This window comes from Nerophis lumbriciformis, linkage group LG15 (assembly GCF_033978685.3).
Source record: "Nerophis lumbriciformis linkage group LG15, RoL_Nlum_v2.1, whole genome shotgun sequence".
In the NCBI taxonomy this organism is placed as follows: domain Eukaryota; kingdom Metazoa; phylum Chordata; class Actinopteri; order Syngnathiformes; family Syngnathidae; genus Nerophis; species Nerophis lumbriciformis.
In genome coordinates, this window is record NC_084562.2 from 19,168,897 (window position 1) to 19,184,764 (window position 15,868).

Sequence of the window (15,868 nt, forward strand, 5' to 3'; positions counted from 1 at the left end):
TGCTGAACACCCTCTCTGATGATGATGCATTGCTGTGTGGCACGCACAAAAGTGCTTCCATCAAATGCACTAGATGGCAGTATTGTCCTGTTTAAGAGTGTCACAACATTGCTGTTTACGGCAGACGGACTGCTTTACTGTAGACGTTCTTTATATTGCGGGAAAGCGGACTCAGGTCCGCATGGAGCTGGAGGGGGCGTGGCCTCCAACTCCGCCTGAATTTCGGGAGATTTTCGGGAGAAAATTTGTCCCGGGAGGTTTTCGGGAGAGGCGCTGAATTTAAGGGAGTCTCCAGGAAAATCCGGGAGGGTTGGCAAGTATGTGTTACACCCTCCGACAACACACCGACGAGGCACGATGTCTCCAAGGTACGGAAAACAGTCGAAAAAAACGGAAAATAACAGAGCTGATTTGACTCGGTGTTTGAGAAAATGGCGGATTGCTTCCTGATGTGACGTCACGTTCGAGAGCGAATATTAGAAAGGCGTTTAATTCGCCAAAATTCACCCATTTAGAGTTCGGGAAATCGGTTAAAAAAATATATGTTCTTTTTTCTGCAACATCAAGGTATATATTGACGCTTACATAGGTCTGGTGATAATGTTCCCCTTTAAGGGCGCAGATTTTGCCACCATAACCCTATTTTGGCACTGTTTTTACAACCATACCTCTGTGTCACACAGTCCGGGGCGTATGCAGAGAGACCAGGTTTTCTCGCAGCGTCAACGCCATACCCCAGAGTGGGTTTTTGTTTTCTCGCGCGTATTACGCGCCATCCAGAAGTAAGCTCGTTCAAACAGATCAAGGGTGCATGACTTCCAGGACTGACCGAATCGGGCTTTAACAAACCGTATTTATTTTCAGTGTAACGCACTTCCTTAGCACCTCTTCTGGCAAATCCGACATTGTGGGGACTCGGTTCGTATAATCCAAACCAAACTTACTATAGATCTGAAAACATTACCGCTTTTTTTTATGGCAAAGTTCCCCGTGTGACCTTTTCTCTTTGCCGCTGTTTTTGGTATGTTCGGTTCCTCTGGCTGCAGGAAACTCTTCCACGGTCGGATTGAACCATTAGCCAGTATTAAGCTTAACACCGGAGTTCCATTCGACTCCTGTGTTTTCTCAATGATAATCCTGCTTCTACCAACTATTTGCAAAGATATGAAGGGGGGGTTTGAAGGGTCTCTTAGCAACCTCGTTTTTTTTTTACTCAATGGAAAAAGTACATTTTGTCTCAAAACACCTGAGCCAAAACCCACTAGGATCTCAAGCTCTTGTATTACAATCTGAGATCATCCGTGTAGCATTTTTTTTTGTATTCGCCACAAAAGAGCCTCCTTTTTACTCACTCTTCACTCGCTACCTCCTGAGACCATACAGCTAATCACCAGGAGGGTCTTGACCTGGACTTTGAAAAAGAAAACCTATGGACTTGCAGAGCAGACACGGACGAAAGGCCTTGCCATCGTATTCCGTCGGACGTCCTCGCAAACATATCAGCATTGACCACGCCACGCCATTGTTATCCAAAAAGCGCAGACCAAAGTACTCCTGCATCGCCATAGCCGGCTTTGACCGGATGTGAGGACAAAACCAGACAGGACGAGCTTCGCCGCAGTTAACCAAAACAAGAACCGAAATGCGGAGTTGTGCGCTTTTGTAACGAAGCCCGCTGGTTGGATATCCTCGCAGTTCCAAAGCCTTGCAGAGATCAAAAGAATGCACGACGTTTTGTTTTTGTTCCGTTTTCGATCGTACTTGAAACCCTTCCGAGCTTTAAGAGAGATTCGCGACGTGTAGCAACAGCTTTCTGGGCGAAAATGCTGCGTTTGTGAACACTTGTCTCCATCCAAACCAGTGGTTCTTAACCTTGTTGGAGGTACCGAACCCCACCAGTTTCATACGCGCATTCACCGAACCCTTCTTCAGTAAAAAAATATATATATATATTTTTTTTTTCAAATTCAAGACAAAGTTGTACAAACCCCGTTTCCATATGAGTTGGGAAATTGTGTTAGATGTAAATATAAACAGAATACAATGATTTGCAAATCCTTTTCAACCCATATTCAATTGAATGCACGACAAAGACAACATATTTGATGTTCAAACTCATAAACTTTATTTTTTTTTGCAAATAATAATTAACTTACAATTTCATGGCTGCAACACGTGCCAAAGTAGTTGGGAAAGGGTGTGTTCACCACTGTGTTACATGGCCTTTCCTTTTAACAACACTCAGTAAACGTTTGGGAACTGAGGAGACACATTTTTTAAGCTTCTTCTTGCTTGATGTACAGCTTAAGTTGTTCAACAGTCCGGGGGTCTCCGTTGTGGTATTTTAGGCTTTATAATGCGCCACACATTATCAATGGGACACAGGTCTGGACTACAGGCAGGCCAGTCTAGTACCCGCACTCTTTTACTATGAAGCCACGTTGATGTAATGCGTAGCTTGGCATTGTCTTGCTGAAATAAGCAGGGGCGTCCATGGTAACGTTGCTTGGATGGCAACATATGTTGCTCCAAAACCTGTATGTACCTTTCAGCATTAATGGCGTCTTCACAGATGTGTAAGTTACCCATGTCTTGGGCACTAATACACCCCCATACCATCACAGATGCTGGCTTTTCAACTTTGCGCTTATAACAATCCGGATGGTTCTTTTCCTCTTTGGTCCGGAGGACACGACGTCCACAGTTTCCAAAAACAATTTGAAATGTGGACTCGTCAGACCACAGAACACTTTTCCACTTTGTATCAGTCCATCTTAGATGAGCTCAGGCCCAGCGAAGCCGACGGCGTTTCTGGGTGTTGTTGATAAACGGTTTTCGCCTTGCATAGGAGAGTTTTAACTTGCACTTACAGATGTAGCGACCAACTGTAGTTACTGACAGTGGGTTTCTGAAGTGTTCCTGAGCCCATGTGGTGATATCCTTTACACACTGATGTCGCTTGTTGATGCAGTACAGCCTGAGGGATCGAAGGTCACGGGCTTAGCTGCTTACGTGCAGTGATTTCTCCAGATTCTCTGAACCCTTTGATGATATTACAGACCGTAGATTGTGAAATCCCTGAATTCCTTGCAATAGCTGGTTGAGAAAGGTTTTTCTTAAACTGTTCAACAATTTGCTCACGCATTTGTTGACAAAATGGTGACCCTCGCCCCATCCTTGTTTGTGAATGACTGAGCATTTCATGGAATCTACTTTTATACCCAATCATGGCACCTACCTGTTCCCATTTAGTTCACCTGTGGGATGTTCCAAATAAGTGTTTGATGAGCATTCCTCAACTTTATCAGTATTTATTGCCACTTTTCCCAACTTCTTTGTCACGTGTTGCTGGCATCAAATTCTACAGTTAATGATTATTTGCAAAAAAAAAAAAAAAGTTTATCAGTTTGAACATCAAATATGTTGTCTTTGTAGCATATTCAACTGAATATGGGTTGAAAAGGATTTGCAAATCATTGTATTCCGTTTATATTTACATCTAACACAATTTCCCAACTCATATGGAAACGGGGTTTGTATATGTTTTTTTTTTACCGATGCACAAAATGAAGCGTGCATGAACATCACCTTGTTCAAAGAACAAAACCAACACAGTGCATAAACTCACAACAATTTACACACCTGCAAATCAGTGTGACTTCTGCTGTTGCCGTATCCATAATACGGCGATATGGAGAAGTTTTTATTTACACGATGAGTCAGGTGTGTCTCGACATCCGCGGTGGAGGGTCCGCCGAACCCCTAGGGTTCCATCGAACCCAGGTTAAGAACCACTGATCCAAACGTTACGATGGCAACGCCTTTCGAGCTTCGGCCGCACCTCCGTCTGCCTGGAAGCCCCTCAAAGAAACACTTAAAAATGACCAAAATTCAACCTTCATTTCTCTGTTTTTTCCAAAAAAAAAACAAAAAAAAATGGTGGACCTGAAGTCTAACTGTGCTTTTTCACGAAAACAGATTTATTTTTTTTTGACGTACTTTTCTCTTTGCACTCTGGCTGTGCTTTTTTACGAGATTCTCCACTTACCGGTCACTATTCATGCGTGCTTGACATGAACAAAAAAAGCATGTTTAGCAGGTTGCCATTTTGTAGCATCCTATATACCACTCCCTACCCAAAACCCGTATCTTTACCAATGACATTTCAAGTTTCATCCAAAGTGATGATGCATCCTTCCTCTCAAAACGCTGATGACTTGTGCACCCAAAAAAAAAAAAAAAAAAAAAAAAAAAGCCATGGCTCCCATGGGTCCTCTTTTTTTATCTTTACATAAAGGGTGTTTTTTTTTTTTTTCTTTTTCTTTCATTCTATACTGTATTGTGCAATACATTATGGCAGAAAAAACATGTTTCTGTAGGAAAGGTCGACTGAAAATCTCTCTTTTTTTTTTTTTTTTTTTTATGAAGTAAACTGTGCCAGAGGAATTAAATTCTGATTTGTATTTATTTCTTGCATGCTTTCCTCCCTGTTGCTAATACCGCTCTTTAACTGTTCGCTCTGTTGGATGTGTGAAGCTGTAAAAAATTCTAATTCAGGTTATTGTCTGTGTTGAACAATGTAACTGTGTAATTAAAATATCAAATGAAATACGTGCGTGTGCTGATTTCCTTTACAGGCCCCAAAAAGTAAAAAAAAAAAAAAAAAAAAAACACTATATTGCCAAAAGTATTTGGCCACCTGCCTTGACTCACATATGAACTTGAAGTGCCATCCCATTCCTAACCCATAGGGTTCAATATGACATCGGTCCACCTTTTGCAGCTATTACAGCTTCAACTCTTCTGGGAAGGCTGTCCACAAGGTTGCAGAGTATGTTTATAGATATTTTCCGCCATTCTTCCAAAAGCGCATTAGTGAGGTCACACACTGATGTTGGTCGAGAAGACCTGGCTCTCAGTCTCCGTTCTAATTCATCCCAAAGGTGTTTTATCGGGTTCAGGTCAGGACTCTGTGCAGGCCAGTCAAGTTCATCCACACCATGTCTTTATGGACTGTGTTTTGTGCACTGGTGCACAGTCATGTTAGGAAGGGGCCCCGCTCCAAACTGTTCCCACAAGGTTGGTGTTAGAATAATGATGTATATATCATACTTGCCAACCCTCCCGAATTTTCCGGGAGACTCCCGAAATTCAGCGCCTCTCCCGAAAACCTCCCGGGACAAATATTCTCCCGAAAATCTCCCGATTTTCAGCCGGAGCTGGAGGCCACGCCCCCTCCAGCTCCATGCGGACCTGAGTGAGGACAGCCTTTTTTCACGACGGGAGGACAACAGGGTGACAAGAACTAAATCATCCAGACTAGAGATAAATTGTATTATTATGTTTATTTTACGTAAAAATAAATATATTTATTAATTTTTAAAAAAAAAACTAAATACATTTTTACTATATTTTGCTAAAAACATCAAAATTAATTGTATTTTTTCTGACTCCTTATTACATCCAGGCATTAGAATTATAGATTAAAATAAACATATTTGAAATAATTAATTTTAAATCATCATAATAATTCATTTAAAATGACCGTATTTAATTATTAAAAATAATTGCTTGTTTATCAACAACTTTAGCATTTTATTCATTACATTTTGAAGCTCTCAGAAGCCAAGTTATGTTATATTCCTTAAGATTTATTTATGCAAGTTTGAAGCATCAATTATCTAAACACAGTTTTGTTTGCATATTTTCAGGATGTAGATATAGACATATATATATATATATATATATATATATATATATATATATATATACTGTGTATATATATAAATATATATATATATACATACTGTGTATATATATATATATATATATATATATATATATATATATATATATATATATATATGAATGAAATACTTGACTTGGTGAATTCTAGCTGTCAATATACTCCTCCCCTCTTAACCACGCCCTCAACCACGCCCTGCCCAACCCCCGACCACGCCCGACCACGCCCCCAACCCCCACCTCCCGAAATCGAAAGGTCTCAAGGTTGGCAAGTATGGTATATATTATCACACTAACTTTAGTATGCTTAAAGTCCGTTGCTTTAGTTATTAGCTATTGTGCTCAAGTTAGACTTTTCTATTTGTGCAAGGACAAAACTTCTTGTCTGAGGGGTGGCCTCAGCCACAGATGTTATCTTTGTTTTAGCCCGCTAACAGCCAAGGACTTCAACGACCTCAACGAAGATAAGATGACAGCACGCAGACGAAGCAGAGACTTCAAGGACCTCAACGAAGATAAGATGACAGCACGCAGACGAAGCAGAGACTTCAAGGACCTCAACGAAGATAAGATGACAACACGCAGACGAGGCGAAATCACAAGGTCCTCAGTACATTCCGTCACGTATTGTGCGTCCTGGACCTGCTTTGCATAATATATGTGACCACTCCTTTTAGAGGCGGCCTTAGTGTTGTTGACTGCGGAACTCCTGAATAAATAGAGGGACGCAGGAGCTGAACCTTAGAACGTAGGGCGAGACTGTGACTAAGTGTGCAGCTCCATGCGTTCTCCTCATGAGCTAAATTGAACTCTGTCTCTGCATGATTCCTTGCTTCTTGTCTGATAAATAGATGTCATCAGTGTTTGAACCTGACAGTTGGGAGCATGGAATTGTCCAAAATGACACCATAATTCCTCCTCCACCAAATTTCACACTCGGCACAATGCAGTCCGAAATGTAGCGTTCTCCTGGCAAACTCCAAACCCAGAATGTCATGTCTGTGTGATCATGTTTTGTTTTAGTCATGTTCGGTTTTGTTTTTGGACTTTTTGTGCACTTTTGTTGTTTTGTCACCATAGCAACCATTAGTTTTCACCTGTCACGTCACGCACCTGTTTCACGTTTTGAGTCACGCACCTGCTTTCACTAATCATGTCTATAGTATTTAAGTTCATTGTTTTCAGTTCGTCGTTCTGGCGACATCCCGGATTCATACCCCTGTCACACTTTTACCTCTGCGCACTTCATAGTCCATGCCAAGTAAGTTTTTTTTTGTTTATTAATGCCACAGTTAGTGTTTTTGTTTAATTGTTCACAGTTTTTTGCCCACGTGCAAGTCTTTTTGTTTCGTTAGTCAAGTTTGTACATCCGCCTTGAGCGCGCTTTTTGTTCCTTTGAGTGTTATAAATAAATATGTATTCACCTTCACGCCATGACCAGTCCAGCTTTACTTGCATCTCGGGAAAACAAACACACCATAGTCCTCGTCTTGACACAGACTGGTCCATCAGATTTACAGATGGAAAAGTGTGATTCATCACTCCAGAGAAGGCGTCTCTACTGCTCTAGAGTCCAGTGGCGACGTGCTTTACACCACTGCATCCGGCGTTTTGCATTGGACTTGGTGATGTATGGCTTAGATGCAGCTGCTCGTCCATGGAAACCAATTCCATGAAGCTCTCTGCGTGCTGTACGTGGGCTACTTGGAAGGTTACATGAAGTTTGGAGCTCTGTAGCAACTGACCCCTCTCTGTCAGTTTACGTGGCCTACCAGGCTGAGTTGCTGTTGTTCCCAAACTCTTCCATTTTCTTATAATAAAGCCGACAGTTGACTTTGGAATATTTAGGAGCGAGGAAATTTCATGACTGGATTTGTTGCACAGGTGGCATCCTATGACAGTTCCACGCTGGAAATCACTGAGAGCGGCCCATTCTTTCACAAATGTTTGTAGAAACAGTTTCCATGCCTAAGTGCTTGATTTTATACACCGGGCCAAGTGATTAGGACACCTGATTCTCATCATTTGGATGGGTGGCCAAATACTTTTGGCAATATAGTATATATATTTTTTAATTTATATGCACCGGGAGTGTCTAAAATGTGGCCGCAGATGTTTTGTTATTTCTACAAATATTATTTGAAAATTTAAAAAAAAAAAAATTAAAAAGTTGAATAAAAGAGCAAATAAGTGAACATTTGCAACATTGACTCTAATAAAACAAAGATGCCAAGCAGGCTATTTTTGTCTTCTTTATTCCACTTTGGAATATTTTCAAAGGAAAATATTGCATATTTTGTCTGTGTGACATACCAAAAATAAAGTTTTCTTAGACAAAAGGGCAAAAACCAAACAAAAACAAAACATGAAAAATAATATCGACGGATACATCTGAAGTTTATCTGGAGACTTTAGCATTTGAAAATAATTTTTTTTTTTTAACATTTTAATGAGTGGGGCCCTTTTGGATCCCCAAGAAATTATTTGGGACTTTTTATTTTTTTAATAATGCATCAAAATCAATGTTGTTAGGAATTATTGACCTATTTAAGGTGTCGATTATTTCACATTAAATATTCTACTCAGAACATTTTTGGGGGGGAAATGTGCATATTAAGTGTTTTTGCCATGTTTTTTTGTTTTTTTTTTACAAAAAAAGACATTAACGTAAAATCAATAAAATAAAACATAATATTGACAAATAGACATACTTGCCAACCTTGAGACCTCCGATTTCGGGAGGTGGGGGGTGGAGGGTGGGGGGCGAGGTCGGGGGTGGGGCGTGGTTGGGGGCGTGGTTAAGAGGGGGAAGTATATTGACAGCTAGAATTCACCAAGTTAAGTATTTCATATATATATATATATATATATATATATTTTTTTTTTTTTTTTTTTTTTTTTTTTTTTACATCCTGAAAATATGCAAACAAAACGGTGTTTGGATAATTGATACTTCAAACTTGCATAAATAAATCTTAAGGAATATAACATAACTTGGCTTCTGAGAGCTTCAAAATGTAATGAATAAAATGCTAAAGTTGTTGATAAACAAGCAATTATTTTAATAATTAAATATGGTCATTTTAAATTACTTATTATGATCATTTAAAATTAATTATTTCAAATATGTTTATTTTAATTCTATGGCTGGATGTAATAAGGAGTCAGAAAAAATACCAAAAAAAATACAATTAATTTTGATGTTTTAGCAAAATATAATAAAAATGTATTTAGTTTTTTTTTTTAAATTAATAAATATATTTATTTTTAGGTAAGATAAACAAAATAATACAATTTGTCTCTAGTCTGGATGATTTAGTTCTTGTCACCCTGTTGTCCTCCCGTCGTGAAAAAAGGCTGTCCTCACTCCAGTCCGCATGGAGCTATAGGGGGTGTGGCCTCCAGCTCCGGCTGAAAATCGGGAGATTTTCGGGAGAATGTTTGTCCCGGGAGGTTTACGGGAGAGGCGCTGAATTTCGGGAGTCTCCCGGAAAATTCGGGAGGGTTGGCAAGTATGCAAATAGATCTGAAGTTGATCTCGAGATTTTAGCGTTAAATGAAAAAAAATATGATATGACTTATTTTTTCCATTTGTATGACTGAAAACTTGCAGGTAGCTGGGACCAAACTTGAGGGGAGCTGTAAAGGTTAAAAAAAAAATCGATATATTGTATTGATTTTGAAAATGAAAAATATTAAAGTGGCCCCCGCATGCTTTGACTTTTCAGTGTGCGGCCCTCAGTGGGAAAAGTTTAAACACCACTGATTTACACCAATCTCCAAAAGTTTCACATTAGGTTTGCACAAATAGGCTATTACTATTAGTAGGGGTGTCACGATAGGAGTATTGGACGATACCGATATTGATTCGATTCGATATCAACTCAAATCATACACACTTTTTATTATTTTTGTAGTTTTGAACCTTAGAAAAAACTTGATTAATAGAAATTAGTCAAACAGAGGAAGAACGGTAGGTCTGAAAAAGACCTACCTTGTTATTAACCTTGAACGCCATCATTAAAGTTGGCCGACGACACCACAGTGGTGGGCCTGATCACCGGGAACACACATCTCAGAGGACCTCCCATGGACTGTCAACACTTCAGTACCGGGCCCCTACTTCCTTCGTGTGCTGCGGAGGAACCAACCTGAGGAGAAACGGCAGGTATCTTTTTATCGGGCCCAATAGAGCCCACGGTGATGTAATGTAACTGTGTGGTTTACTGCCTGCTCTGCTGCAGACAGGAAGGCCCTGCAGAGGGTGACCAGGACAGCGGAGAAGATCATCGGCCGTCCTCTGCCCTTCTGAGAGCACATTGCTGGCTCTCGCTGCTTCAAAAAAAATCCTGGCAGACAGCTCTCCCCCTGGTCAGCACTTGTTTCAACCTGTTGCCATCAGGGAAGTGCTTTCGGTCACACAAGAGCAGGACAAACAGAGTAAAAACATGTTTTACACGGTGGGCCATTAGGATATTGAATGTGTACCAACAGCTTCTGTTCTACTGCTATTCACTGTTGCACTTCTATTCATACTGGTATGTATGTTTTTATTTTTTAACATGATATCTATTATTTATATTATATTTTAACTACACCTAACAGAGTAGCCACCAGCAATTTTGTCATGCTTTCATGTCTGATGACAATAAAGAGTTATGTTCTATTCTGTTCCATTCAAAATATCTTATGCTGTCTTTAAATTGAAATGGGGTGGGACGGTGTTTTTTGGTGACACTTAGTGGTCAAAATAATTAATTACGTTAAACTCATGTAAGTGAGTAGAATGATGCGGACACGTTTGTTACTGGATACATATGCTAATTTCTGCCTCAGAGACTTTGTGCATTGTAATTCAGTTTTTTGGGGTTTTTTTGCCCCTTTTTATTTATGTGAAACAATGTGTAGTCTTTTTTAATCAAACTTAATTTAACTATAAAGATGTTTTTCAAACTTACAATTAAAATTTTTTTATTTGTTGTGCATGATAACAGATTTGAGATCATTAAAATGTAAATATCCGCTTACAAGCCCAGTTCTATAAGGCTACGCACCACTGGGCACATTGTATTGAGAAATGTTCCATTATAGTCTTATCAATGACGTAGCAGGAATGGGCTAGGAATGCGTTTGAGATATTATTGCATATGAAGTGCCTAGTCGTTCATTAACTGATGTTTTTTTATGCGCTTTTTCATGCAAAAAAAGGCCCATGTCTTAATATGCAACTATAGTTATTTGATACTTGTCGATATCGACAAATGCTGTGTTTTAGTCTGTGATATAGTTCAATTAAGGCATGGGTGTCAAACTCGGGCCCGCGGGCCAAATTTGGCCCGCCGTGTAATTTCACTTGGCCCTTGAGGCGATATCAAATATACACTAGAGCTGGCCCGCCGATTATATACAGTGACGGTGCCGCTGTAACACCGCATTCACCGCTAATTCTCATACTTGCCAGCCTTCCCGGTGGAATCCCAAATTTCAATGCCCCTCCCGAAAATCGTCACGTCCCCTTTTCGTCCAGTCCAACGAGTGCTGGCCCAGTCATATAATATGTGCGGCTTTGGCACGCACACACAAGTGAATGCAACGCATACTTGATCTTCAGGGATACAGGTTACACTGAGGGTGCTCGTATAAAAAACTTTAACACTGTTAGAAATATACGCCACACTGTGAACTGTTGTGTTTATGTTGTGTTACGGTGCGGATGTTCTCCCAACATGTGTTTGTCATTCTTGTTTGGTGTGGGTTCACAGTGTGGCGCATATTTGTAACAGTGTTAAAGTTGCATATATGGCCACCCTCAGCGTAAACTGTATCGCTGTTGATCAAGTATGCGTTGCATTCGCGTATGTGTGCGTACAGAAGCCGCTCATATCTTGTGACTGGGCCAGCACGTTATTAGAAGGGATGAAAAGCGGACGTGACGACGGCTCGTAGAGGACGTTAAAAGCAGTGCCTGTAAGGCACGCCCCCAAGACTGTGGAATACGAGATAAAATGACCGAGGTGTTGAGATATAATGACTGATGAACACCTTCGCATACTTGCCAACCTTGAGACCTCCGATTTCGGGGGGCGGGGGGCGTGGTCAGGGGTGGGGTGGGGCGTGGTTAAGAGGGGAGGAGTATATTGACAGCTAGAATTCACCAAGTCAAGTATTTCATACATATATATATATATATATATATATATATATATATATATATATATATATATATATATATATGTATATATATATATATATCTACATCCTGAAAATATGCAAACAAAACTGTGTTTAGATAATTGATACTTCACACTTGCATAAATAAATCTTAAGGAATATAACATAACTTGGCTTCTGAGAGTTTCAAAATGTAATGAATAAAATGCTAAAGTTGTTGATAAACAAGCAATCATTTTAATAATTAAATATGGTCATTTTAAATGAATTATGATCATTTAAAATGAATTATTTCAAGTATGTTTATTTTAATGTATAATTCTATGGCTGGATGTAATAAGGAGTCAGAAAAAATACAAATAAAAATACAATTAATTTTGATGTTTTTAGAAAAATATAGTAAAAATGTATTTCGTTTTTTTTTTTAAATTAATAAATATATTTATTTTTAGGTAAGATAAACATAATAATACAATTTATCTCTAGTCTGGATGATTTAGTTCTTGTCACCCTGTTGTCCTCCCGTCTGAAAAAAGCCTGTCCTCACTCAGGTCCGCATGGAGCTGGAGGGGGCGTGGCCTCCAGCTCCGGCTGAAAATCGGGAGATTTTCGGGAGAATATTTGTCCCAGGAGGTTTTTGGGAGAGGCGCTGAATTTCGGGAGTCTCCCGGAAAATTCGGGAGGGTTGGCAAGTATGCCTTCGTTCGATAATGAAGGTTGCCTCAGCTCAAAGCCTGAGCCCCGACATTAATGAACTAGCATCCGAGAAAAGATGGCAGGTATCTGGCTTGGGCACATCAGATTAGATCAGTGTGTTGCAAACTGAGCAGTTTAGAGTCCAGAATGGTTGGTTAAATGTATTAGCCTGTGGAAAAAGTTAATGTTGATATTTACCTCAGAAGGCTGCAAATAGAAAAGAGGCATTCCATTTGTATTTAAATTGTATTTGATATGCCATTGATATTTTTTAATTATTATTATTATTATTTGAAACTCGATTTTGCATGTCACTATAAAGTTATATAAGCCTTGCTTGTTCAATATTTAATGCAAAACTTGTTTGGGTCCTTATCAAAAAGGTTAATTTATTAAACCTTGGCCCGCGGCTTTGTTCAGTTTTAAATTTTGGCCCACTCTGTATTTGAGTTTGACACCCCTGAATTAAGGCAATGCTTCTCAATTATTCTTTGTCATGAACCCCTTGGGGACATCCTTTTTTTTAACGAGTGTGCATTTATATTAATCATGGATGTTACATACAATATCGCCAAAACGTACAATATGTTAAGAGACGCTGCGTCTTACAGTTACACTTAAGAAATCAGAAATATTAAATACATGACTGTCTTGCAGATTAGAACAGTAAGAAGGTTATTTGAGGATGAGAAATCGTCCCACAAAGTCCCCAAAGTCTATTAATGTATCGGCCAGTGTTCCGCCATGACAGAGAGAGTGCCTTCAGGTGTTTGTGCATCATCTTAATCCTTAAATCCTGATTTGTTTTTAATCCTGGACAAGAAAGTGAAATCCTCTACCTCACCTATACCAACAATTGCTTTGTGATACACCGACTGCACTTTTATTACAAATAACCGACATTTAAAAACTATATTTACTGGAGAGAAAAAAAAGGTTCACACTTTTTTATTCACGTGAAAAGATTTGTTATGTTTTAAATTAAAGCTGGACTCAATTTGTTGCATAGTTTGTACTAATAGGAAATACACTGTTCAATATTGTATATTTTTTGTGCAAAATAACAAATTTAACATACCTACTTGGACTGTGAATTTTTGAGCACCACACGATTGGATTTGATTCAATTCTTGGGGGTAACGATTCGATTCCCGATTCAAAATCAACACTTTTTTAACAATACCTAACCCATACTTGCCAACCTTGAGACCTCCGATTTCGGGAGGTGGGGGGAGGGGGGTGGGGGTGGGCGTGGTCGGGGCGAGAGGGCGTGGTTGTGGGCGTGGCTAAAAGGGGAGGAGTATATTTACAGCTAGAATTCACCAAGTCAAGTATTTCATATATATATATATATATATATATATATATATATATATATATATATATATATATATATATATAACAAATACTTGACGTTCAGTGAATTCTAGCTATATATATATATATATATATATATATATATATACGTATATATATATATATATATATATATATATATACGTATATATATATATATATATATATATATATATATATATATATATATATATATATATATACGTATGTATATATATATATATATATATATATATATATACGTATATATATATATATTTATTTTATTATATGTGTATATATATATATATATATATATACGTGTATATATATATACATATATTAATTTTATTATATATATATATATAATAAAATTAATATATATATATATACGTATATATATATATATATATATATATATATATACATATAATAAAATAAATATATATATATATACGTATATATATATAAAAAATAAATAATTGAATTTCAGTGTTCATTTATTTACACATATACACACACATACCACTCATCTACTCATTGTTGAGTTAAGGGTTGAATTGTCCATCCTTGTTCTATTCTCTGTCACTATTTTTCTAACCATGCTGAACTCTGATGATACATTGATGTGTGGCACGCACAAAAGTGCTTTCATCAAATGCACTAGATGGCAGTATTGCCCTGTTTAAGAGTGTCACAACATTGCTGATTACGGCAGACGAACTGCTTTACGGTATATAAAAACGTGACTGCTGTTGTGTGATATTGCCGCGCTGGGAGGACGTTAATGAAACTGCCTAACAATAAACCCACATAAGAAACCAAGAACTCGCCCTCCATCATTCTACAGTTATAACGTGATTGGGCAGGTATGCTGGTTATATTGTGGGTTAGCGGACTCAGGTCCCCATGGACCTGAGTCCGCCTGAATTTCGGGAGATTTTCGGGAGAAAATTTGTCCCGGGAGGTTTTCGGGAGAGGTGCTGAATTTCGGGAGTCTCCCGGAAAATCCGGGAGGGTTGGCAAGTATGACCTAACCCCTAACCCTAACATTTTTAACATTGGGTGCCAGTTCTATGATAAACTACATTCTTCTGTAAACTAGTTAAACCGCATTGATACATTTCTATATACACATATATATCACAATCAGATCTATATGTGTGTATATATATATATATATATATATATATATATATATATATATATATACTGGTCAGGATGCCACCCGAGGTGTTTCGGGCACGTCCGACCGGTAGGATGCCGCGGGGAAGATCCAGGACACGTTGGGAAGACTATGTCTCCCGGCTGGCCTGGGAACGCTTCAGAATCCCCCGGGAGGAGCTGGACGAAATGGCTGGGGAGAGGGAAGTCTGGGCTTCCCTGCTTAGGCTGCTGCCCCCGCGACCCGACCTCGGATAAGCGGAAGAAGATGGATGGATGGGTGGATGGATGTATATATATTGCATTCTATTATAGTTACTTTATTGAGTTTACAACACCCTGGCGCGGATTTGTACTGTTTTTTGTACTTATTTTGATCATTATTATTTCTCGATTGTTTGCAAATGTTGCAGTTTATAAATACTGTTTTGTTTTTATTTTTCAGAAAGACATCCAACATATTTTCTGTTTTTTATTGTGATGTTTTTCTTATTATTATTTAAAAAAAAAAAAAAAAACTACGCTCGTCAGCGTTTATTTTTATGTCAGCACAGGAAGTGACGTCACAGAGAGCGTACCCCTACACCCCCTGTCAGTTTAAGCTAGCTGGCAGGTGAACGGTTCGGCGCTTTAAGTATCGTTAAAAGTGCACATATTAAAAAAAAAAAAAAAATTAATTTTTTTTTTTTTTTTAAATAAAACAAATTACAACTCGCGTCACGTGACCCGCTCGCAGGTGACGCTCATTAACCCCCGA